The sequence below is a fragment of the Jaculus jaculus genome, chromosome 12, assembly GCF_020740685.1.
Source record: "Jaculus jaculus isolate mJacJac1 chromosome 12, mJacJac1.mat.Y.cur, whole genome shotgun sequence".
Taxonomy (NCBI): Eukaryota; Metazoa; Chordata; class Mammalia; order Rodentia; family Dipodidae; genus Jaculus; species Jaculus jaculus.
The window spans coordinates 99,819,484-99,843,537 of NC_059113.1; the positions used below are offsets into that span (position 1 = coordinate 99,819,484).

The 24,054-nt window shown below is 46.3% G+C and overlaps 1 protein-coding gene across 3 annotated transcripts in view; it reads right to left on the reverse strand.

The window, feature by feature from the left end:
* Fbxw7 (F-box and WD repeat domain containing 7) overlaps positions 1–3,931 on the reverse strand; it is a 204,971-nt gene extending 201,040 nt beyond the window's left edge. For 2 of the 3 annotated variants that reach the window (XM_045131787.1, XR_006632966.1), the window contains exon 1: positions 3,811–3,931. The gene's annotated coding sequence lies outside the window, so the exon portion shown is untranslated. Of the gene's footprint in view, positions 1–3,595; positions 3,654–3,810 lie in introns of those variants that run through there. The other variant, XM_045131788.1, reaches the window with a different exon arrangement.
* Between the last annotated feature and the right edge of the window lie 20,123 nt (positions 3,932–24,054).

The window sequence follows — 24,054 nt, forward strand, 5'->3', positions numbered from 1 at the left end:
AGAAACTCTAGCTAGGAAGGTTCCAAATTCAAACTAAGGAAGGCAAAAAGAGTTCAAGTATGTAGCTTTACATACGTAATCATTACAGACTTAATCTTTGTCAATACCAACATTAATACTGGCCATAAAGATGTCTGAGTATTTTAAAGTGTTGAGTTGTTTATTTTTTAATAAAATGGTTATTTTTAAAAGTGCATTTTCAGCACTGCTGTGCCAAACACAGGGATATCCCCTCCATTGTATGGGACACAAAGACGCACACCAGCTACAAGCAAGGGAAACAGCCTCCCCGTCGGCTATTTTTAGCTCCAGTTCATAGTAGTAAGACCAAACTTCTGGTCTTGCAAAGCAAACTAAAAATATGAATTTGGGGGAAGCAATTTGCTCTGTCATTTATAAGTTCCTTATAAACCACAACATTTTATACTTTTATGAACGTAAATCTCAAGGAACCAAATACTCTATTAAAAAAAATTAAAAACCTGCAGCTGTATTGCAAAAACACAAGATCCTATGCCCTAGGACTAAGTTCACAGCCGCTTTTAAAAACCGCTCCTCTTTTCAACTGCAACTGCCCCCTCCCTCGGCGGTCAAACGCTCTACGGAGGAGCTATCCCCCACCCGCACCTGTCACCTACTTCGTGTCTTTCAGGGAGGGGGAGAGTGGCCACCAGGCGCGGCTGTACTCTGCCGCTGGCTGCTGATGCTCACGTGGGTCTGGCCCCCACAAGCAAAAGCACTCATTTTTCAGCTCTTCACTCTCATCAGCAATTGCAGAAACCTTAAATACTCTGAAAATGACTCCCACCTCTACCAACACTATCAGCATATCCTCCAAACTATTTTGCCATCTTGAAACTCCATGGGTATCCAGCTCCTAACACAAAATTTAATGTCCAAAATGAAGTCTGCTGCCCCCTTTCTGAATTCTTGTTAACGAGAAACCACTAGCAGCCCACTGCAATACTCAAAGCACTTCCTTTTCACATCTCCCTCTGTGTAGTCCCTCAAAGACCATGGTGCAAAAAAAGTTAGTTCCCTAAAAAAGAAAAATCCTAATCCAGGTATCTTTGTCTTAAAATGTGATTTATCCCTATACACCGGAAACTGCCCTCTCTGGAACGCTGTTTTCTTGATGTTTCTTTGGCTACTAACCATATATCTATATAAACACACACTGACCTTAACCCTGTCCAACAACCTCCCTCCATAGGTTTTTCCACCAAGCCAACAACCTAATTACACCTGTCCGGTAACACATTTCAAGTCTTAAATATTTGTCTCCACATGCTCTTTTCTTCCTCACAGCAGCTTTCTCAGATTTGGCTCCAATACTCTAATTAGTCCTGTGTAAAAGCAACATTTCCTGGGCCAGAGAGATGGCTTAGTGATTAAGAGACTTGGCTGCAAAGACGAGAGACTCAGGTTCAATTCCCCAGTACCCATGTAAGCCAGATGCACAAGGTGGAACATGCGTCTGGAGTTGGTTTGCAATGGCTGAAGACCCAGGTGTGCAAATCCCCCTCCCCCCCCCACACACACACATGTGCCTCTTTCTCTCTCAAATAATAAAATAAAAAAGCAACTTTTCCCCAAATGAAAATGTACAAACACATTCACAACGGTAAGAAACCCAACACGGGGCATCACAGATTCACTAGTTCATTCCCCCTTTCCTACAGTGTTTGTGCAATTCGTACTGGACTGCCTCTACCAACCATAAGTAAAAGCACCTCCAAGAGAGAAAACACCAAATATTTTGTCATCTCTACCTAAAGATTCAGTGAAACACTGCCATGATTTTAGACCAATTTACAGTCAAAGCAGATCCTAAAGGTAGTAAGCAACATTGACCAGGCACATGTGTATACTAAAACTACAGTTTCTTGGTCTGTCCTCCCTCCTCAAGAAACAACCTCAGCCAGACTAGACTGTTCATCATCTTTCTGCAAAATGGAATACATGACTTGTTCAAGGTTACAAAAGGAGGGAACCGGTCCCAAAGCATTGTTTTATTCTGAATCTAAACGTAAATCCACTACTTAATTTTTTCATGTCAGTTGCCACTTATAATAAATAGAATTACATAAGAACAAAGCATCTGATGAAAAATGAAACAAGTGGTGCTGACCCAGAGGAGGGCAAAGTGGTCAAGGAACTGGAAACAAGTGCGCTGTGATAAGCTGGGGAAGGAGGCAGTGAAGAAGAGCAGCCAGGACCAGCCAGAGCAGGAAAAGATAAACTTGGGATTGTATTAGCATTCTTCAAAACTGTGTCTTAGAACTTTAAGGAGGCAGGTTTAAGATAGTGAACTGTTACATAATACAGAGACGAACAAACTTGCAGTACTCACAACTTTTAAAAGAGCCAAAGCATAGCATTCAAACACTGTTAATCTAAAAAACAAAAAAAAAAACAAAAAAAAAAGTTTTTTAAACAAAGTTAATCATGACCCTGAGTGGAGAAATTAGGATAACTGAGCAAAGAGACTGCGTCAGGTTTCTGTTCATTCCTACATACCGTCTCTCCTCAGCATAGCAGAGACAGAGAGCAGCCACGTTTGGGTTATCTGGGTGAACCAGAATCCTCAATCTTAGTACTACCTATGCCTCATTGCTTAACCTTTAATGTATTTAATTTAACCCTAAAATATAAGCAACATTACCTTTATGCTCCTCTATTTTGAAACTGTGAAGATACCTGAAGCACAAGTCCAAGATTTTACAGACTTCAAACGTAAAATAATAGAAGGAAAAAGTATCCTTGAATGAATTAAATGAGTAATATCTCCTGAGTTGTTAGAGAAGATAACCCAACTGTTTTTAAAAACATGGTGCAATTGTCCCAAGTAAGAGTGCTGTCATGTTACTTCTTTAGAAAAAGGCAACAAGAAGAAAGTGTAGCAACTTTTGTAAAATCGTAATGCAATGTGTCCCCTCCCCTACGATGTCCCCAGTAACTTGTGAATCCTAAGAACTCAGAATTTCCTAGGCAACTGAAGTCTGTGAAGTGTCCTCCTTACACCCAGAATGTGAGAAGGGGAAAAAAACTGTCTGTACTAAAATGAAAACTGCCTCCCTCTCAAAGAAAATTGGGGAATGAAGAAGGGAGAAGGGAGAAAGGCAAGAAAAAGAAAATTTTACTTGCGAGGACTGACAGGAGTGGCTCCCACGTGGGAATCCACATGAGAGTTCCCCAGAAACAAAAACTACAGTGCTGGAGCCCAGCCCGAGTACCAGGAAAAAGGTGAGCACAGAGCTGTCCTTTGTGCGCACACAGGCTGTGGCTTCCTTAATTTCCCTTTGCCAATTAGTGACCAGAAAGGTGCAAGTGTCCATTCTGGAAACAAGACGGGGAACTCCTCCAAGAAAACCTTGCTCGTGCGAGCCTAAGAAAAGGCAGCAGATCACAGAGCTACCTACCTCACTGCTCTCCCATCAGTAAGGAAAGGGACCCACACCTCCTCACCTCCTCCACTCCCAGCCTTCCCGCTGGCAAACACCAGCCAAACTCCAGAGCCAAGCCCCGGCCGGCTCCCACCGCCACCGCACCCCACCGCACCCCTGCACGCCCTCCTCTCCCCGGGGCCACTCACGCGGAGAGCCGGGCCGCGGCGCGGGCGATGCGGGCGGGTTCCCTTCCTCCCGGGCACCGAGGCGGCCGCCGCGGGAGGCTCCGCGCGGCGCAGAGAAGCGGTGCTCGCGTCGCTCCACCAGGCAGCCACCCGGGTCTCTTCCGCGCCGCCCGGGCTAGGGGGAGGGAGCGAGGGAGGGAAGCAGAGGGAGAGGAGGCGGCCGCGGCCCCGCTCACCTCTTTTCCTCTTCCTGGGTCTCTTCACGCTGCGGCTCCGGCCCGTCCTGGGCCACTTGTCCCTGGGACGGTCACGTCGTGGGAAGCTCCCGAGTCTCTTCGGGTAAAGTTCAAGTTCCCTCCGGGTGGAGGCGGCGGCCCGGGCCCCCTCCCGGGTGTCCCCCCCGGCCCCGCCGCCCTGAAGGGCTGGGGCGGGGGGAGGGGGCTCTAGGAACTCCCGGGGTCCTGCCGATGAGCCGGGGGGGGGGGGGCCGGCGTGTGGCCAAGGGAGAAGACCCCCCCGCACCCGGCGTGGGGCGGGGTGCGGTGGAAGGTAAGGAAGAAGACGGCGGCGCCGGTCCCGCTCTCCACGCCGTCCCAGCCGCCGCTTCACATCGGGGTCCCCGCCCCCCCGGGCGGGGGGTGGCTCCTGGGTTTGGGGCTCCGGCTCATACACTCGGGGACGAGATGCTACGGCCCCGGATGGGTAGACGAGGCAGAGGTGAGGCTGGGGACCCGGCCGGCTCCGCTCGGCGCCGCCCCCGCTCCCGGCTCCCGCATGTGTCGCTGCGGCTGGGACCCCCCCCCCTTCTTCTTCTTCCTCCTCCTCCTCGTCCTCCTCTCCCTTAACCCCTTGTTTTGGGGAAGGGGGGGTCCTCCGTCCCACGCCCCGCGGCGAGCTGTAAATCCCAGTCCCTCCTGAGCTTCCTCTCACGGCGGAGCAGCTCCCGGTCCCGGTCCGCGGTCGCCGCCTCCCTGCCCGGCCGGCGCCCCCCCCCCTCCGGCCGCCGGCTCGGGCTCGGGCTCGGGCTCGGGCTCGGGCTCCGGCGTGTGCAGCCGCCGCCGCCGCCGCCGCCGGCCGGGAAGGTGGCGAGGGGAAGAGGACGAGGAGGACGGCCGCGGCTCCCGCTGGCCCCGTGCGGGGCGGAGGTCTCGGCGGCGGCCGGTGCACGGGGGCCGGCTCTCTCGGAGGCTCGCTGTCGGCGCTCACTCTCTGGCCGGCGGTGGTGGCGGCAGCGCCCGCAGCTCAGCTCGCTGTCTGCCTCGCTCCGTGCGGGGCTCTCGCCTCACTCCAGAGAGAGAGAGCGAGAGAGCGAGCGAGCGAGCGAGAGAGAGAGGAGGAGAGAGGAGAGGAGAGGAGAGGAGAGGGGCGGGAGGAGAGCGGCGCCTGGTGATGACGCAAGTCGCCTAGCAACCGCTCTCCACCTCCCTCCGCCGGGAGCCTTTTCTGCGCCGGACTTTTTTTTTTTTCCGCCCTCCCCTCCCCGCTCCAGCCGCCCCGCCCTGAGCGACTCGGGCGCGCGCTGATGACGTGGGCGGGGAACAGGAAGTCGGGGATCCGCGAGCGGGTGGGTGCGCCTCGGGCCGCGGGAGTCGCCGCCGCCGCTGCCGTCGCCGCCGCCGCCGCCGCCGCCGCCGCCTCCTCGACGGCCGCGTCAGAAGTGAAGAGAGGAAGGGGCGGAGCCCAGCCGTGCCTAAGCTGCCGCCCGATCTTACCCGTGACCCCGCAGGGCGGCGGCGGCGGCGGCGAGGGCCGGCCGCCGAGCGCGTTTCCTCCCGGACCCCGGCGGCGAGCGCCTGTCGGGGAAGCCTGCGGGGAGGCCCCGGGCGCCTCCACCCCCCTCCGCGGGCCGCGTGGCCGGGCTCCCGCGCGCGCCAGGCGGAGCGAGCGCGCCGCGCCGGGGGCAGCCGGCTGACCCCGAGCACGCCCTCCGGCGAGGACGAGCGAGCGAAGCTGACCTCCAGCGCGATCGCTGCACCTGCTCCGGGGAGTGGGCGCCCCACCCTGCCCCGTGGCGTGGGGTGAGACCTGGCGCCGGGTATCGTGAGCTCGGGCCGAGCGAATGTTGGATGGATGGATGGATGGATGGATGAGTGTGCCTGGCACCCGTGCAGCTCAGAGGTGACTGACGGTGAAAGTGCTTGCGCTTTGTAAATTGCAGCGCCTGGTAAAAGATGAGAGCGCTGCTGCATCTCTTCCCTCCCCCGGGCTATGCAAGTAAAAGGGTTGCGACTTGACTTTTTAAAAAAGAAAAAAAAAAAAAAAGATTTAGGTACAAAAGGAGGTGAATTGCGGAAAGGAGGGTAGAAAGGGAGCCTTCCTATGGGATATTATAAAGGAATCTGGGGACTTTTTCAAGGAGAGTGGAGTCGTGCCTCACTTGTAGGAATCTTTCTTTCCTGCTTTATAGTTTGGTCCTTTGGCCAGCGTTTCAAGTTTGCAAAAAAAAAAAAAACTCCGGGTTTTGTTTTGTTTTGTTTTCGTTTGTTTTTAGGATTTCGAGGTAGGGTCTCACTCTAGCTCCGGCTGACCTGGAAGTCACCATGTAGTCTCAGGTTGGCCTCGAACTCATGGCGATCCTCCTACCTCTGCCTCCTGAGTGCTGGGATTAAAGGCGTGCGCTACCACGCCCGGCTTCTTTGCTGGCTTTTTGCTGCAGTTTTTGTTTTTCATAGTCTGTGAGATAAATATTGCTATCATTCACCGTACATCTGCTATTCTGGGGGAGTGAATTCAAGTAAAAAAAAAATGGATGAAATTTAAAGTGTAGCTCTCTAAGAAGAAATTTCCAGATGAAAGGACCAGAATCCTTAGAAATCTGTCTTCAACCTGTCCTGCCTAGCACTGTGAGGATGAAAGCAAAGATGAAAGCCCATGTGCCCGGTTCTGACACACGGGAGCCTAGCACCCCCCACCCACTCCAGAAGCAGCAGCGATGGATATCAAAAGTACCTCCAGTCTTTCCACCCTGGGCAGTGGGCATTGGACCTAGTACATTACAGGGTACGCTAAGGGTTTCTGCCTCTCCTGTCAACACCATGTGCAAACAATAGACCAAAGAAACTTCTAACTGGGTAAATCCAAGGATTCATTGTTACTAAAAGACTGCAGAAGGGCTGGAGAGATGGCTTAATGGTTAAGTGCTTGCCTGTGAAGCCTAAGGACTCGGGTTCAAGCCTCGATTCCCCAGGACTCACGTTAGCCAGATGCACAAAGAGGCGCACGTGTCTGGAGTTCATGTGCAGTGGCTGGAGGCCCTGGCATGCCCATTCTCTCTGTTAACTGCCTCTTTGTCTCTGTCACTCTCAAATAAACAAATAAAAATATTTTTTTTTAACTGCAGAAGGTGGGAGTGGTGGTGCATGCCTTTGATCCCAGCACTGGGGAGGCAGAGGTAGGAGGATCGCCATGAGTTTGAGGCCATCACTTGGGAGGTTGAGGTAGTTCAGTTCGAGGCCAGCCTGAGACTACATAATGAATAGTGGGGGAGGGAGGGCCTGCAGAAAAGGTGAATAGAGGAGAAAAGAAGAATGCTACAAAACAAAGATAACTCAAACATGGTATTTCTTCACCTAACATTCCAAGAGTCAGGTTCAATATCCTGCCTTAATTACCATGGATTTGACCATCATTCCTTAAGCCATCCACTTGCTGTGTATTTCTAGGTAAGATTCCCAGGGAATCAGATTAACAAGCAATAACACCACATAGAAAGAAATCTTTTGTGATTTTACCTTTGTTCCTGACAGCATAAAAAGAGGAGTGAAACATGCAGAGTGGGGGGAGGGGTGACTCCAAGAGCGCTAAGTAGTTTGTGGGCTGTGAGTGCAAACAGAGCTCTGGACCCAGCAGACACCTCCAGAAAAACATGCACCCGGTTTTCAGAGGCCTCATCTGCTTCCACTGCGTGCCTCTGCCTTAGAACCTGAATGCTCGGAACAGGGGAGCGTGCTTCGGAACGGGAGCGTGCTACGGAACAGGAGAGAGCCCTCAGCCTCCTACTGAGGAAGTGGCAGCTGCTCCAAGTCTACTGAGTAAGATCCTTCCACCTTCGCACCCAGCCTGTCAGCAGAAGGGAAGGGCTGTGCCAGGCAACCAGAAAATCCCTATGTTTCCAACTTGCTCACCGTCGTTTTTACTCCAGAGGAGAAATTGGCTATTTAAAATTCCAAAACGAGCCGGGCATGGTGCCCACATGCTTTTAATCCCAGCACTCGGGAGGCAGAGGTAGGTAGATTGCTGTGAGTTCGAGGCCACCCTGAGACTCCATAGTGAATTCCAGGTCCATCTGGGCTAGATCTAAACCCTACCTCAAAAACAACAAAAATAATATCCAAAAAGATCTAAAGTTTCAGCTAAGAGTTCTTTTCCTGACTCATCTATCTGTGATAAAGATCTGAATACTATGACAAAGGGATGTTTGCATAGAGTTCAGAGCCTCTACTCTTGAAGGTGAACTTGGATGAGAAACTCATCAGCATTTCATGATTTATATGTTTGTGGTTTCTCCCGTCAAAGATTGTTTAAGCTAAATTCCCAGACGAAGTTTCCTTTCTAAAAATGTCACCTGTTGTATCTGAGTTGCTTTCAGGCATTTTTTGTGAGATGTGCTTTGAGTGTCTGTGTATATTATGAGTAATTGTCAAAGAAACCACCCTGTAGCAACCAAGCAGGCCAGGCCAAGAAGTGCTGAACATTGCCAACACTCCAGAAGCTCCTTCCTAAACATGATTCTCCTGCCTCAGGGTTACCATGACTTTAACCTTCGTGATAATCATTCTCTTACCGTCTTTTATGGTTTATCGTGAGCTTTCATCCCCAAGCATTATTTGTTTAGTTTTTTCCTTTCTTTTGAACTTTATGTGAATGGTACAATATGATACGTTATCTGGTATGCCTGTCACGTTTGCTCAACACAGCAGTGTTTTAATCTGTACGTTGTTCAGGTAGTTCCTATAGCTGTACTATGTTCTCTTTAATTGTTGCAAAGCGTGTTTCATTGTAACAGTACGGGACCATTTGTTTAGCCGCTCTATTGCTGATGGGCATCTGGGTTCAGTTTGAGACTTACAAAGGCTGTTACTCCATCTTCATCACTTTCTGTATGATCTCTACCTGGGAGTGTATGTCATAACTGTGAATAAATGCTGCCACATTGTCTTCAGCCGTTTACTCACAGTAGCCATGCCCGAGTTCCGCGGGGCCACACACACCTCGCAACCTGTGGAGCTGCCATGCCCTGCGGGTGCGTGAGGAGTGCGATCCATCCAGTTGTGACCTGCATCCCCTCAGCCACTGAAGCTGCTGAAGACCTTCTCATGTATCAGCCACATCCATAGCAACTGGTTCCTTTTGTGACTACCTAACCTCTGAGATGCCTAGATTTCCACCGTCCTCCTGAGCTCTGGGTTGGAACAAGATGCAGGTAAAGTAATGCCACCAAATAGGTTCTATTAGGCACAGGTTCTTCCTAAATAATTATAGTTAGGGAGATGAGTAAGCAGTTAAAGGTGCTTGCTTACAAAATAATTATAGTTTTATCTTTTTTTTTGTTGTTGTTTTGTTTTGTTTTGTTTTTTCGAGGTAGAGTCTCACTCTGGCTCAGGCTGACCTGGAATTCACTATGTAGTCTCAGGGTGGCCTTGAACTCTCAGCGATCCTCCTACCTCTGCCTCCCGAGTGCTGGGATTAAAGGCATGCGCCACCACGCCCGGCCCTTAGTTTTATCTTTTTATGAATTAATTACAAACTTCTTTAAAGTAGGACTATAATCCTTTTTGTAAATCCTTACCTTCCAAGTAATGTACTTTCCGCACTCTTACTGGAATCCCTCCTGGTAGTTTTTATTGTGTTCCAGCTTCTCACAAGTGCATAAAGGCAATTTTTTATTCCCTTGAAGCTGTATAGCCAGAGTGTCTATTGTCCTTGTTGCTGTGTATTTTTCTCACAGGCAAGTATAAGAAACTGTTTTCCCACCAGAGGTTTCCCTCTCCTAGATTCATTGAGTTTATAAAAATAACAATGGCTTTTTTTTTCCCCTCCGAAAGCTCCTACTAAAATGTATAGAATTGTTTTAGTCATTAATTTCATACATACCATATCATACTACCCAATATGGTACATTTGATTATTCTTACCATTTCTTATCTCACCTCTTTGTTTAGAAGCAGTGATATTTTAAAACGAGAGGAAGCTGGGATCCTGAGAAACTAAGTGATTGACCCAGATCAGGAAAGAAGTAAATAGTTAGGCCAGACTCCACCCCAAGTCTTGAAGTACATACCATTATATCACACTGACTCAGCCTTGTGAAGGAATTAGGTAAATTAATTCCCAAGGCCTATAGAATAGAGTGCAGTTCCACATGACTTAGCCCAACAATTTAAAAATCCGATTAAGAATGACAAGAGTAAATGAAAGAAAGCTCGATTTAAAAATCGTTTTAAAGATTTTTCCACTTTCCCCTTCAGCGTATACAACCAATCTTTCCCTAGACCCCTATTGCCTCTTCAGGAAGACACTATACTCTGATACTTGTCCAGAGTTTCACAAAGAAACTCAGTGACGCCAGGTAGATGGCTCACTCAGCAAAGTGCCTGAACTCAGGTTCAAACCCCAGAACCCAGTTTTTAAAAAAGAGAAAAGGGGATGAGAGATGGCTCAGCAGTTAAGGCACTTGCCTGTAAAGTCTAATGACCCGGGTTCAATTCCCAAGTACTCAAGTAAAGCAAGATGCACAAAGTAACACACCATATGGAGTTTATTGGCAGTGACTGGAAGCCCTGGCACACCCACTGTCTCTGTATCTCTTACCTCTCTCTCTACTTGAAAATAAATACAAATGTTTCTTTTAAAAAGGGGGGTTGGCTGGAAAGGTGGCTTCGCAGTTAAGGTACCTGCCTGCAAAGCCTAAGGACCTAGATTCAATTCTCCAGTACCCATCTAGGCAAAATGCACAAAGTCATATGCATCTGGAGTTCATTTGCAGTGGCAGTCCCTGGTGCACCCATTCTTTTCCTCCCCCTCGCTCACATAAATCAATAAAATATGTTTAAAGTTTGTTTCATTTTTTTAATTTTTTGTTTATTATTTATTTGAGAGTGACAGAGAATGGGCGCGCCAGGGCCTCCAGCCACTGTAGACAAACTCCAGATGTGTGTGCCCCCTTGTGCATCTGGCTAACGTGGGTCCTGGGGAGTTGAGCCTTGAATTGGGGTCCTTAGGCTTCACAGGCAAGCGCTTAACCGCTAAACCATCTCTCCAGCCCTGTTTTGTTTTTTTTAAAGGAGCCAAGCCAGGTGGTTTCAGCTAGCTGGCCACCCAGTCTAACCTAATCAGGCAAGTCCTGGTGCAGTGAGAGACCTGGTCTCTAAAAAGGCGGACGGTGCCTGAGGAATGCCACTTGAGGTGGTCCTCTGGCTTAAAAGCATGCACTTGTGCACCTGCGCATGAAAATGCACACGTACACACATACACAAGCAGTGGGTAGTATTGTCACTGTGGCAGGAAAGGTCATTGGATTTGGTGACCAGATTGCTGATAACAATGCTATGAAAAATGTTAGAGAATGTCAGAATTCAAATATTTTTAAAAATGAAAGATCAACCCAGAAAACTTACAGACCTGCGATCATCTCTCTTACTGGTGTCACCATTTGTTTTGCCAAAGAAATTGGATTTTAGATGGCTACTGATTTTAACTTTTTAAAGATAGGTCTGTGCAGCATTCATGTGGAGCACAGAGAACCTCAGGTCTCAGTACCACATCAGGCTTTACACGGTGTTGATGATAAATAAAAATAAACAAAACAAACTTTACACATATTTTATTGATTTATGTCAGAGAGGGGGAGGGAAAGCATGGGTGCACCAGCCAGGTGTGGTGGCACACGTCTTTAATGCCAGCACTCGGGAGGGAGAGGTAGGATCGCCATGAATTGGAGGCCACCCTGAGACTACATGGTGAATTCCAGTTCAGCCTGAGCTAAAGTGAGACCCTACCTCAAAAAACGAAAAGTAAATACTTGGTAGACTTAGATGTTACTTAACTTTGGTGCACAGGCTTTAAGATGCCCTAGTTGAGATCAGAAACTAAATTATTAACAATAGAAAGTTGCCAAAGGTCCTAGCTATGTAAATATTAGTATGTTCTTGTTTTAGCTTCCAAAATGCAGGGCTATACAGAAAGCAAAAGAATATATCATATTTGTAGTATTTTTATATTTACCTCATCAGCCAATCAACAAAACCACACATACGTCCTACTTCTTAGCAGTTGACTTAGTGCTGGATATGGGGTAGAGAGAATAAAACACAGGCCTCATCATGGAACTTGTAACGAATAACTAGGATTACCAAGCTGGAATGACGTTTATTTATTTATTGGAAAGCGAATTGGTACACCAGGGTCTCCAGCCACTGCAAATGAAATCTATATGTTTGTGCCACCTTACACATCTGGCTTACTTGGGTATTAGAGCATCGAACCTGGGTCCATAGCCTTCACGGGCAAGTTCCTTAACCACTATGCCATCTCTACAGCCTATACATATATTTATAAAAATGGCTGTGCTAATATCTCCTCTCCCTTGTCCCAGTTCTACTGAGGGCCTCATTCAGTGGGATTATATTTCAAATTTTTAATGATAGGTTTTTTTTATTTTTATTGACAACTTTCATAAATATAATGTATTTTGATCATAATTTCTTCCATTACGTTCCTTTGCTCCCCTTCCACATAGCCCCTTCATTTCCAATCAGTTCTTCTAGGGGATTTTGTTTGTTTCTTGATGGTGGGGTTTGCCTTTCTCCATCATCCACGATGAAATGTTGATGGGCCCAGTATTGGGCAGACAACAAAGAACAGCTTCTGTGAGGTGGTGAATGCAGGGGCTGCTCTGTTCAGAAGACAGCATTCCAAAGCGCTCCTCCCCTTCCGGTAGCTCTTGCATCTTTCACCATCTCATCCACCATATTCCCTGAGCCTTGGAGAGTGTGATTAAAAAAAAAAAAAAGTCTTATTTGGTGTTGAGCACTTAACTGTTACAACATTTTTATTACTTTTATATATTTGAGAGCAACAGACAAAGAGGTAGATAGAGAATGGGCGCACCAGGGCCTCCAGCCACTGCAAACAAACTCCAGATGCGTGCACCCCCTTGTGCATCTGGCTTACGTGGGACCTAGGGAATCCAGCCTCAAACTGGGGTCCTTAGGTTTCACAGGCAAGCGCTTAACTGCTAAGCCATCTCTCCGTTTTTTGTTTGTTTGTTTGTTTTTTAATTTTTATTTATTTGAGAGAGGCAAAGAGGCAGAGAGAGAGAGAATGGGCATGCCAGGGCTTTCAGCAACTGCAAACGAACTCCAGATGCATGTGCCACCTTGTGCATCTGGCTTACATCTTGAGGAATCAGACCAAGGTCCTTTTTGGCTTCACAGGCAAGAGCCTTAACCGCTAAGCCATCTCTCCAGCCCTATGATGGCATTTTTAAAGTACGTTAACATTTGCTGTATTTGCTTTCTAGACTGTCAGGACAATTTGAAACCCAGTTTACAGATACTTAAAGTCTCCAAGCACAGGAGGAAGGGCTCAGAAAAGGAAACCGTCTAATCATAACCTTTTGTCATACCTAAGAAAAGTAACAAAAATCTGTATCTAACTCGAGTTCATTTTTATATTTCCCATCCCAACAGTATTTCTGATAGTGTTCTATCCTTACCCCAACCTGGATCCAGTCAGCTTCACACATAGCATTCCTTAATTCTATTTAAACTGTATATTTTTGGATAAGTTAAAACTAGACTCAACATTTAGACATAATTGTCTCACATTATATCATTCTCTTTAAAAATGTAATTCAAGTCTAGTAACCATTTTGTGGTTTTAGTGAAAAAAATATCTGTTTCCTTCAGTATTTTTTATCTCATCTGACATCATTTAAGACAACTTTAGATATTAAGAGGAGCCACTACAGTGCTGAGTGCTCCCCTGTTTTTTTGTTGTTGTTGTTGTTTTTATTTTATTTTTAAATATTTTTTAAATTTTTTTGGTATTTTTATTTATTTATTTGAGAGCAACAGTCAGAGAGAGAGAGAGAGAGAGAATGGGCACGCCAGGGCCTCCAGCCACTGCAAACGAACTCCAGACACATGTGCCCCCTTGTGCATCTGGCTAATGTGGGTCCTGGGGAATCTGAGCCTCGAACCGGGGTCCTTAGGCTTCACAGGGAAGCACTTAATGCTAAGCCATCTCTCCAGCCCATTTTTAAATAATTTTAAGTATATTTTATTTATTTGAGAAAGAGAGAGAGAATGGGCATGCCAGGGCCTCCAGCCACTGCAAACAAACTCCAGATGCATGTGCCATGTTGTGCATCTGGCTTACGTGGGTCCTGGTGAGTGGAACCTAGGTCCTTTGGCTTTGCAGCCAAATGTTTTAACTGCTAAACTATCTCTCCAGCCCTTATTTTATTTCATTTTTTAAAATGCGCAAAATCGATTTTCACCTTACTTTTGTTTTTGTTTTTTTGTTTTTGTTTTTCAAGGTAGAGTCTCAGTGTAGCCCAGGCTGACCTGGAATTCACTGTGTAGTCTCAGGCTGGCCTCGAACTCATAGCAATCCTCTTATCTGTGCCTCCTGAGTGCTGGGATTAAAGGCATGCATCACCACACCCAGCCACCTTACTTTTTATTTATTTTTTATTTATTTATTTTTTTTTTTTGGAAGTAGGGTCTCATTCTCTTAGGTCCCCTTACCCGGTTTTTCTATTCCCTTTTATCTCCTTTCTAGCTTACTAGCCTATGCTACTGAGTTTTCTTCCTACTCACACAGAAGTCCAGTTATTTGTAGCTAGGATCCACATATGAGAGAGAACAAGCAGTGTTTGTTCTTCTGGGCCTGTCTTCCTTCCACGGAGCCAAAGAAAAGACACAAGCCTTATCATTAGATAAGAAGGTGTTCACCTTCTACACTCTTGGTGGGAATGCAATCTGGTCCAGCCATTGTGGAAATCAGTGTGGAGGTTCCTAAAACAGCTAAAGATTGATCTACCATATGACCCAGCTATAGCATTCCTCGGCATATATCCTAAGGACTCATCTCATTTCCTTACAAGTACGTGCTTAACCATGTTTATTGCTGCTCAATTTATAATAGCTGGGAAATGGAACCAGCCTAGATGTCCCTCAACTGATGAGTGGATAATGAAGATATGGCACATTTATACAATGGAGTTCTTTCTACTCAGTGGTAAAGAAAAATGAAGTTATGAAATTTGCAGAAAAATGGATGGATCTGGAAAGGATTATACTAAGTGAAGTAACCCAGGCCCAGAAAGCCAAGCACCACATGTTCTCCCTCATATGTGGATCCTAGCTGCAGATGATTGGGCTTCTGTGTGAGAAGGGAAAAACTCAGTAGCAGAGGCCAGTAAGTTAAAAAGGAGTTATAAAGGGAAGAGAAAGGAAGGGAGGAGGGTACTTAATAGGTTGGTATTGTATATATGTAAGTAGAATGATTGAGATGGGGAGGGGATATGATGGAGAATGGAATTTCAAAGGGGAAAGTAGGGAGGGTATTACCATGGGATATTTTTTATAATCATGGAAAATGTTAATAAAAATTGAGAAAAAAGAAGGTGTTCACATGAGAAGTTCAGCACTATGGCTGGCATCCACAAACAATTCTAGTACCTAAACACAGCTAATCATTTATTTCACTAATCAAGCAGTATGCTGCATGGCAAACTTAGGTCTAGAGTTACCCAATAGCAATTACAGCAGAACCAATTAAACATATTCAACTTCAAAATTCACATCAGATAGGATGTTCCCAAAACTGTTAGCCAGTTGTCACCATAGGGAATTTCTCACAAATGATACCTCATTATAGCTTCCTGTGATCATGCTGTATTTGTTACTGTAACTCCTCTCTCCTCTCACGGCTCTCCGGCGCAGTCTTCTTAAACTTCATTGAGCGAGAAATTCAACTCTCCTTGGTCTCCACCCCACACACACACAAAAAAGCCCATCAAATTTCTTTCTTTTCTTTTTTCTTTCTTTTTTTTTTTTTTTTTCTTTTTTGGTTTTTTGAGGTAGGGTCTCACTCTGGTCCAGGCTGACCTGGAATTAACTCTGTAGTCTCAGGGTGGCCTCGAACTCACGACGATCTTCCTACCTCTGCCTCCCGAGTGCTGGGATTAAAGGTGTGCACCACCACACCCAGCTTTTTTCTTTTTTCTTTTTCTTTCTTTCTTTCTTTCTTTTTTTTTTTTTTTTGGTCAAATTTATTTTTAAGAGAGAGAGAGAATAGCAGTGCAGATAACACAAAACACAGCCAGCGTAAATATGTCAAGGGTGGGGGATGAAGAGATGGCTCAGTGGTTAAAGGTGCTTGTTTGCAAAGCCTAAGTCCTGGGCTCTATCCCCCAGTACCCACATAAAGCCAGATGCCCAAAGTGGCACATGTGTCTACAGTTCACTTGCACTGGCAATAGGCCCTAGCATGCCTATACACTCTCCCTCCCCGCCCCACCAAGAAGGATGGCGGGAAAAGGGAGAAGAGGAAGCGCTTGCTTGCTATGTGACTTGTGGGTGACCCACAGAAAACAGAGAGAACTAGCCCAGAACCAAGACTGGCCTATCCCTTCAAAGGTCCAAACCCCTGTGACCCACCTCTGCCAGCCATGTCTTATTCTCTCAAAACAGCGCCACCAGCTGGGGTCCAAGGGTTCAAACACCTCAGTCTGTGGAGGACAGTTCACATAGAACACCAACCCCAAGTTACTCGTCTTCCTCTGAGAGTCACTTCCTGTTGACAGTTATCACCAATCCTATTATCTGACAAATAATAAGTAGACTGAGGACCCTTAAAAGTCACTTCCCCATGGACTCTTTCCCCAGTATTTCCAGAACACTCCTGTTTAGGTCTCATTGCGAACATGATGTCTTGAAGGGGTGCCTAGCTCCAAATGGATTTGGATGTGTACTGTTACCTGAAGGTTGGAGGGAGATTGGAGGTCTGTAAATGAGAAAAGTAGGAAGAACAGATATGAGGTAGAAAAACACCAGTTATTTACACATGCTTAGAGAGGTTTTCCCTAATCAAAAGGACCATCTTGGTAAAGATGAAATGTCATCTAAGCCCCAGAAATAGCTACCACTGGTTTTTGTTCTAAATAGCCATTTTCTTCCAATGCTTTGCACATGAATATTAGTAATATGTAGAAACCTTTCTTCTTTGTTCCTTGTAGTTTAAAAATGGCAAATTTAATTTTAGGATCAATTTTAGTAAATGAATTTGTGGTGTCTGGGTGGTTGACTTAGTTTTATATCATTGCCAAGCACTATTTATTAGTAACTTTTTAAAGTTTTATTTACTTGAGAGAGTCAGAGAAAGAAAGAGAGAGAGAATGGGCACGTGTGGCCTCCAGCCACTGCAAAGGAATGCCAGATGCATGCACTATTTTGTGTACTAGGGAATCGAACCAGGGTCCTTTGGCTTTGCAGGCAAACACCGTAATCATTAAGCCATCCCTCCAGCCCCTAGTGACATTTATTTATATACATATTTTACAGAGAGAGGGAGAGAGAAAGAGAGAGAGTGGATGTACCAGGGTCTCTAGCCACTGCAAATGAACTCCAGATGCATGCACTACCATGTGCTTGTGGCTTATGTGGATACTGGGGAATGGAACCTGGGTCCTTAGGCTTCACAGGCCAGTACTCTAACCACTAAGCCATCTCTTCAGCCCACTTAGTGACATTTTAGGCTCTTTCACTCATTGTGATCAGCATGGGGTCACCGGTGACCATTTTGTTCAGAGGGCTGTGATTTGATAGTATTATTATGATTATTAATTTTATGGTCATATTGACTCACATTTCACTAGAGGAGTCCTCTTTAAGCTGGACTCTATCACTTTGTCCCATCATTCTTTGAGCATTTGCTTTCACACTAGCACAACAAACTGCTCCATGCTCATCTCATACTTTCCTTGCCTCAGTGTTGGAATCAGTTATATCCCCAAGGAGTGGAATGGTCAAACAAAACACAGGATAACCAGTTTGATTTGAATTTCAGATAAATAATGAGTAAATGTGTAGAATAGGTATGAACCATGAAGTAATTATATATTTGATATTTGCTTTCATTTTTAATCGAGTAAATCTGGCACCCAGGCAGAGAGCTCTCAAGTGGTATTTGGGAGTCAGGATTTGGGAAGGTCTGCTGGGTGTGGTTTGGGTTCACAGCTCTCAGGATGTCTGGGCAGACCAAGGGATTACATACACACAAGCACATTATACCTATACATATTATAGATATACACACATACACATTAAACCTACACTGATATATACATATATATTCTTTTTTTTGTTTTGCTTTTTGAGGTAGGGTCTTGCTCTAGCCCAGACTGACCTGGAATTCACTATGTAGTCTAAGAGTGGCCTCAAACTCACAGTGACCCTCCTACCTCTGCTTCCCCAGTGCTGGGATTAAAGGTGTGCACTGATATTGATGTCAAATAGACACATTGCAATCCGATGCTGCTGTGTTGTTGTTGTTTTTTTTAATCATTTTGGTTTTTTTTTAATTGGGGGAGGGGTTGGTTTCTCAAGGTAGGGTCTTGCTCTAGGCCAGGCTGAACTGGAATTTACTCTGTAGTCTTAGGGCGGACTCAAACTCACAGTGATCCTCCTCCCTCTGCTGTGGTGGTTTGATTCAGGTGTCCCCCATAAGCTTAGATGTGCTGGATGTTAGGTTCCCCAGCTGATGGCAATTGAAAATTAAGCCTCCTGGAGATGGTTATTGTTGGGGGTGAGCTTATGGGTGTCATAGCCAGCTCCCCATGCCAGTGTTTGGCACACTCTCCTGTTGCTGTTGTCACCTTATGTTGGCCAGGGGGTGATGTCCACCCTCTGCTCACATCATCGTTTTCTCCTTCCATTGAGGAGCTTCCCCCTTGAGCCTGTAAGCCAAAGTAAACCTCTTTTCCCACAAGCTGCTCTTGGTTGGGTGATTTCCACCAGCAATGCGGACCTGACCGCAACATCTGCCACCATGCCCAGCTCGCTGCAGCAGTTTTTATAAACATCCTTATTTGCTTACTTGAGAGAGGGGTAGAAAGAAGTGAGAGAACTGCATTCCAGAACACTGCCAGTGAACTCTAGATGCATGTGACACACGTGCCACCTTGTGCCCCTGGCTTTATGTGGGAACTGGGAGATGGAGCCTTGACTGGCAGGCTTTGCAAGCAAGCACCTTGTTACCACTGAGCCATCTCCCCAGTCCCTGTGTGCTCTTTTCTAGCTTTCAATTGGTGGCTCCAGTCTCCTATCTGGCTTTAATTACCTCAAAGACACATATTTGTTCCCCTTGATATATAGCCAGCCTTGCATTGTTGCCTCAACCATCCTCAGCCTGACTGCGATCTGTTCCCTGTGCCCCTCCCATGAGGACACACCCTTCTTCCAGTCTGGGCTCTGGGCTTTACAGCTCATCCAGGGTGCCTCTTCACCTTGCATGGGGTTTTATACTTCATGTCAGGTGGCCCCCCACACAATCAATCAATCAATCTCTCTCTCCCTTCCTCCTTCCCTCCATGCCCTCCTCATATTTCTCAGGATAAGACACTCCACACTTGTCCTGCTCTGGTGGAAAATCCCTCAACTTCAGTGTGTGTGTGTGTGTGTGTGTGTGTGTGTGTGTGTGTGTGTGTGTATTTCACGGGACCATCACCACAATGACACATGGGCATGCTCCTCACTCTAAGCACAAAATCTTAGAAATCAGTGATACTCAGTGTGAACTGTTATATTGGTCTTCATATATATAGTACAAAGTAAGCTTTTCAGTACAAAGAAAAACACAAAGCTTCAACAGCACCATCTGGAAAAAACAGTCACACAGGGAAATTCTGTTCATTTACATTGAATTGAAAATACCCAGTATTTATTGACTAATAAATATTCAAAAGAAGACAAGATTAGCAAAGTAGACATTTGGTTAGGAACCTGTGTCCATCTACACTTCCTCCCAAAACCCCCTGAGATAACAATAGAGGAATTTAAGAGAAGACAGAAAGTACAAAGAGAACAGAAGAGAACAGGAAAAGGTGATGGCTTCAGAGAACAGAGGCCAGCAAATGCTACACAAGGGAGAGTAGATGGATACAGCGCGTGTGACTTCGAGAAAAGGAAGCTATAACCCGCACTTCTGTACCCATGACCAGCAATAACAAGCCCATCCCTTGTGTCACAAACCCAGGGACCAGCAGCCTCTGAGGACGGAAGCCAAGCTTCCCCCTAAACATGAATGAACAGCAAGTGCTTCCCAGCTCCTGGATGGAAGGCTAGTGTGAACGTTGGGAAACTGACCTACAGAAAACAGGCAATCATGAAAGGGGTGCAAGGGGCTGGGGAGATGGCTCCTTCAGGAAAGCAGCAGGACCTGAGCTCAATCCCCAGTACCCACTTAAAAAAAAAAAAAAAAAAAAAACATAAAAGGAGCCTGTGAAGCCTAAGGACCCAGGTTTGATTGCCCAATCAATACCCACGAAAGCCAGATGTACAAGGTGGTACATGCGTCTGCAGTTTGTTTGCAGTGACTAGAGGCCCTGGTGCACCCATTCTGTCTCTCTTGCTCTCTGTATCTGCCTCTCCCTCCCTCTCTCTTTCTCTCTCTCTCAAATAAATAAAATATTTTAAAAGCAGGTGTAAGCCAAACATGGTGGTGCGCACCTTTAATCCCAGCACTTGGGAGGCAGAGATTCCTATCCACTGTGAGTTCAAGGCCACCCTGAGACTACCAAGTGAATTCCAGGTCAGCCTGGGCTAGAGTGAGCACCCTACCTCAAAAGAAAAGAAAACTATGTCCTATGTGTATGCAAGTGTGATGTGTATGTACGTGCATTTTGATATATGGGTGGACATGTGTGTGAAGGTGCATGTGTGTGTGCATATGTGTGTGCACCTGCATGTGGAGACCAGGGGTTAATGTCACGTGTTATCTTCTGTCACTTCCACCTTAGGTGTTCAGGCAGGGTCTCTCGCTGTACCTGAGCTCACCAATTCAGTTTTCCCTGCCAGTCTCCACCTCCCAATGCTGGCATGGCATGTGTGTGCCACCATATATGTGTACCACCATGGGCACATAGGTCCTAGGGTGTTGCAGTCAGGGTCAGATTTCTGGCAGAAATCACCCGACCAAGAGCAGCTCTGGGGGGAGAAAAGGGGTTTATTTTGGCTTATAGACTTGAGGAGCTGCTCCATGATGGCAGGAGAAAATGATGGCATCAGCAGAGTGGGCAAGGCCCTCTGGCCAACATAAGGTGAACAATAGCAATAGGAGAATGTGCCAAACACTGGCATGGGGAAATTGGCGATAATACCCACAAGCCCACTCCCAAAGCACACTGCCTCCAGCCAATGTTAATTCCCAAATCTCTGTGTATCTGGCTATATATGGGTACTGGGGAAGAGAACCTGGGCCAGCAGGCTTTGCAAGTAAGCACCTTTAATCTCTGAGCCATCTCTCAGCCTCTGTATATAAATTTTAACCCTGAAGCATAGTTTCTGTATTTATTTTAATTTATTATATATGTATGTATTTATGTATATATATATGTATGTATACACACACACACAGATAGAGAGAGAGAGAGAGGTGGATAGATAGATAATGGGCATGTCAAGGCCTCTAGCTACTGCAAATGAACTCAGGACACATGTGCCACCTTGTACATCTGGCTCATGTGGGTACTGAGGATTTGAACCTTGGTTCCTAGGCTTCACCAGCAAGTACCTTAACCACTAAGCCATCTCTCCAGCCCAGTTTCCATATTTCTAAGCTGGGTCTAACTACACTTGCCCCACCAAACACGTTTGCTAGGGCTTCCATAGCAGATACCGCAGGCTGGATGGCTGTGACCACAGGAACTTTTCTCGTAGTCCTGAAGGCTGAGAGGTCAAGATCAGTCCGTCAGCAGGTTTCCTGGGTTCGCGTATGCTGTCTTCTCCCTGTGTTTCTACACACGTGTGCATGTGGGTGTGGGTGTACACACCTCACTTATGCTTCTTATAAAGTCATAAGCCTCATTTCTACACTATTACTCTTTCAAGACCTTACCTCCGCATACAGTTAGATTCTGTGCTGCTAGGGTTCAGACTTCCACCTCAGAATTTGGTGAGAACACAGTCCAGCCCTTCACACCTCACATCATAACAGCATTCACTTACATCTGCTAGAAGAAACCGAAGGGATTTCCCTGGGTTTTCCCTCTCAGGACACCTCCCAGCCAGAGATGGTAGCTCCTCTGACCTTGGGACCTTTTCTCTTTTGCTCTCTCATTTTTACTCTCCCTTAAAATAAGTCTTTCAGGGCTGGAGAGATGGCTTAGCAGTTAAGCGCTTGCCTGTGAAGCCTAAGGACCCCGGTTCAAGGCTTGGTTCCCCAGGTCCCACGTTAGCCGGATGCACCAGGGGGCGCACGCGTCTGGAGTTCGTTTGCAGAGGCTGGAAGCCCTGGCGCGCCCATTCTCTCTCTCTCCCTCTATCTGTCTTTCTCCCTGTGTCTGTCGCTCTCAAATAAACAAATAAAAAATGAACAAAAAAATTTTAAAAAATAAGTCTTTCATAATTTCCCTTAAAAAGAAAAAGAAAAAGAAAATTTCCAGCACCATGACCACCTTTAATCCCAGCACTCGGGAGGCAGAGGTAAGAAGATCATCAAGAGACTTCAGAGTGAAGTCCAGGTCAGCCTGGGCTAGAGGGAGACCCTGCCTCAAAAAAAGAAAAAAAAATCTACATTTAAAAATTAAGAACTGAGGAGATGTCTCAGCAGTTAAAAGACCTACCAGCATGTTGCAGTCAGGTTCACATTGCTGGTAGAAATCACCTAACCAAGAGCAGATTTGGGGGGGGGGGTATTTTGGCTTACAGGCTTGAGGAGAAGCTCCACAATGTCAGGGGGAAACGATGGCATGAGCAGAGGGTGGACATCATCCCTGGCCAACATAAGGTGGACAATAGGAACAGGAGAATGTCAAACACTGGCGAGGGGACACTGGCTATAACGCCCATAAGCCCAACCCCAACAATACACTGCCTCCAGGAGGCGCTAATTCCCAAATCTCCATCAGCTGGGAACCCAGCATTCAGAACACATGAGTTTATGGAGGACACCTGAATCCAACCACCACACAACCCAAGTTCAATTCTCCAACACCTACATAAAGCCAGGCACAAAATGGCACATGTCTGTGATCTCAGTGAATCTGTGATCCCAGGGTGCCTCTGGCAAAGGGAGGTGGAGGCAGAAGACAGAAAGAAAGACAACAAGAAGGAAGAGCCTGTCTCAAGCAAAGTGGAAGGAGAGGACAGACACGCCAAGGTTGTCCTCAAACTTCCACACATGTGCCATGGCGTGTACTTGCCTACACTTTAAAGACACTAAGACATAGCCCACTCACATAATGCTTTACTTGTAGAACAAATTAAATTGAATGAAATTCAATGAGAAAGAAGGAAATGTTCTGGGGGGGGGGTTGTTGTAATGGAAAGAAAGCATGAGAAAAAGTCATAGAACAAAAGGTATCATTGCATAACCACCAGAAATGTACCAGGGATGATGGAAGACTTACGTAAATTATTTATTTACCCATCACTACTACCCTGCTGGATAGAGAGTACCAAACTGTTGTAAGGACCCTGAGAGACTCGGTGACATCCTGAGGCTAGACAGCTAGCAAGTGGCTTCAGTGTGGACGCACCCGATGCCATGTCCACCCCCTCTCCTCTTTCTCTACCGTGAGCCACAGCCAAGGAGGAATTATAGCTGGGCTCTGTCTCTTTAAATTACTTGGTTAAGTCTTAAGCACCTTCAAAAGCCCGAAATTCATCTGCATAGAAAATAACAGTAAGACGAACACCTGTGTGCTCACCAGCTGGCTTGGGAGAGGGAACATTCCCGACGCCTTAGACGTCCTTTACGCACCCTCTTGTGCCCATTCTCTTTCCTCTTCCTCCCAGGAGGGACCATTACTTTAGTTTTGTGCTTACTTACCTCTCATCCACAGATATATTTTCTCTTTGAAGATTTAAAAATAATTACATCCTTGGCGGGGTATGGTGGTGCATGCCTTTAACCCCAGCACTCGGGGGGCAGAGGTAGGAGGATTGCTGTGAGAAGGAGGCCAACCTGGAATTACAGAGTGAGTTCCAGCTCAGCCTGGGCTAGAGGAAGACCCTACCTTAAAAAAAAAAAAATATATATATATATATATATATATATATATATATAAAATTAACTTCTTTATGTATTCTTCTGGGATTCACTTTTCAGCCCCTCAATATTAGATTCCCAGAATTTATTCAGGTTGAAGCTTATAGCATTAGTCACATCTTCATTATCCCTGGTGCTCTAATGCCACCAATCAGACCTCTTGAATCCTCTCATTCCCACCGACTCTAGAGCCTCTCTCAGCG